We start from the raw sequence: 2970 nt of genomic DNA, 5'->3' as shown, positions 1-2970 counted from the left end.
CCCACAAAAACTGCATCGGATTTTCACAATTAACTAGTAGGTCCAGATCTATGTCCTCTCCCTTCTTAACTTATTGATGAATAGAATTAAAAATGTAATAGTTACACATTAAGGAAAGGCAGGGGTGAGCTCTGCACTAGCCGTGTCTTTCCCCACGCCTCTGCCACACACACACACACACCTTTCTTTAGTGGCTGTAAGGTAGGATGCTGAATTCATCTCAGGTCCTAGCTCTCGGCCGACTGAGTCCAGCGGATCTGTCCTTCCCCAGCACTAGGGCTGTAGCTGTATTTGGAGGCTGAGGGTCTGAGTTGCTTACAAGGTCCTTATTCTTGCAAGGCAAGGCACTTTATCATCGGAGTCTCCTTAGCCTCATTTACCTTTTCTTTCCTTCTTCTTCTTCTTCTTCTTCTTCTTCTTCTTCTTCTTCTTCTTCTTCTTCTTTTTTTTCAAGACCGGGTTTCTCTGTGTAGCCTTGGCTGTCCAGGAATCACTATGTATAACAGGCTGGTCTCGAACTCACAGAGATCTACTTGCCTCTGCCTTCAGCGTGCTGGGATTACAGGTGTGCACCATCAAGCATGGTTTACCTTTTCTTTTGAAGAAACCCTATAAACCAGTGTTTACAATACGGTTTTCCCCTCTAGTCTTTTATTTTGTAAGTGAAAATGCTTATACAGGAAACGAGCTGTAGAGGAAACCCAAGGAAATCTTGGCTCTGGGTAAAAACATAAAGAATGAAGAAGGTCTTTGGTGTTAGGAATAGTATTTATCTTTAACACCACCCCTCTACACCCACAGGGGATCTAACACCCTCACACAGACATACATGAGGTCAAAATACCAATGTACATAAAATAAAAATAAATAATTATTAAATGCAATATTCAGTAGGTTTCTGACAGGCTTGAGGACCAGTACTTACCAAGCATGTCTGAGTTAATCTCTGTCTGTTTTTAGTTATTTGCTTTAAACTGTACCTTGCAAGCATATGACAGGGGAGTAGTAAGGCTTATTCCTGTAATTAATTGCATCAGTTCTTTGCATGACTTCAAATATATTTCTTAACCCATTAAAGATATGATAATTTCTAAGGTGCTGGCTACCAAGTTGCATTTCTTAATTATCCTTAACAATTTGCAGTAATTTAGTTGCTTTTGTAATATTAAAATAAAGTGCCCTTTTAAAAAGTGACAGCAAAGATCATCAGCATAATTTTCAGAAGGCAAAACCAAGTTCTAATAGTAGTGTAATGTCTTTAAAACTAATTTCAAAATTTGGCTGTCAGCAAGGTATTTTTTTTGTACATCAAGGTGTCTAACTCTGATAAAACAGCCCACTATAGGCCCACTGTCACAGTCACACGCTCAAGGTTTTAAATTGTTTCCCTAGCTTCTACTATGACACAGAGGTGAGAATCTACTGTTCCTTCTACAATGTAGATTTCAGTACAGATTACTAACATGTCTAAATTTATCTCTTTTGTAAACTGAAAAAGAGTCTTGCACGCTTCAGGGAACCCGGGCACCCACTCGACTCCATCTCTCACAGACCAAAAATGGGCTCCAGAAAAGTACTGTCAATCAACATCTTGTTTCCCTCCCCACCTGTTTATTCCTGAGAGTGCGGTCTGTTCTCCTTTCCCTGGTCCTGGAACAAACCCCCTCTCCCCTACCGACTACCAAGCTCATGGGCCTAAAAGTTTCAATTGTACAACCAAGAAAAAAAAATTTCTCCCTAAACTCCCTTAACTTGCCTCTGTTCCAGTGTCCTGCCAGGCCCAGGGGTTTCTTCAAAATCTGCATCCAGTCCAGCTGCAGAAGCACCTAGCCACAGGTGGTCCCACAACCTGGACAGCAAGTAAAACAGCCTGCTCTTCTCCAGCCCCGCCAACATTCCAGCTCTTTGGCCCCCTCCCCCTAATAGTGACGCCTCTACGTCAGCAGGACGTAGTCACAGACGATTATGTATGTCGCTCCTTTTTATTCATTTATCAACGAAAGTCTGGACGTTGGGACTTAGACTTGGGACAAGCTGCTGAGGTGCCTATTTAACATATCAACTCGGACCTGGCCCCCAGGTTTTCCCAGCATCCCTCAGTCTGGAATGCTGGGCTTCCCCTTCCCCCAGAGGCTCCTAAATTTATAATCCAGAAATCTTGGTGCCCGCCTGGCCCCCTCCCCAGTCTGTCTCCCCGTGTGTGTGGTGACTTCCCTGGCCTCCTTCCTTGGGACTGGTGAATCTGCTTTTATACTTAAGTTGGCTCATTTCGTCTGGGGAGAAGTGAACCCCACATCTGTGGTTCGGATTTCTTCCCCGGGCAAACCCTGAGGCAATGCCGACAATTCACGCGAGGAAGCGACTTGCACCCGCTTGTCTGTAACAGAGATAACAGCCCTGTGCACCCCGAGCCAGGCTGCCCATGAAGAGGCCTTTTCAGCCTCGCATCTGAACCCACAGCGGTTCCGACGCAGGGATCCACTCTGCTGTACTTAATTAGGCGTGTTGGAAATTCCTTTAACAACAGCACTGCGAAGTAGGAGGCTTCAACGAACTGCTTTGAACAATCAACCCGAGAGGAAGGAAAGAGACAACCAACCAGTGACAACAGCGGGGGGAGGGGGAGGAGGGCGCCGAAGTTTGGGACTCCGGCCTGGGCCTGCTGGGGTCGGGTCCAGGCAGGACGCGGCACCCGAGCGGAGGGCGCGGTCCCGGGGTTACACGCGGATCGGGCTCGGCGTGACGGCACCGGACGCTTCGGCGGGGCGTCTGGTGCGGACTCGGTCCCCTTCGCAGACCGCGGGCCCCGGTGGGGCAGTCCGCGCGAGGGCGCGGGCCAGAGCTCGGCCGGGGAGCCTGGGCAGCCGAGATAAACCAGGTGGGGACGCCGGACGCGCCACGGCGTTCCGACCAATCGCCGGCGCCGGCGATGATTCAAAAGGTCGGGGGACCAATGGGAAGCTCGGGGGA

This window comes from Meriones unguiculatus, chromosome 11 (genome assembly GCF_030254825.1).
Source record: "Meriones unguiculatus strain TT.TT164.6M chromosome 11, Bangor_MerUng_6.1, whole genome shotgun sequence".
NCBI lineage: Eukaryota > Metazoa > Chordata > Mammalia > Rodentia > Muridae > Meriones > Meriones unguiculatus.
This window is presented reverse-complemented; position numbering follows the sequence as displayed.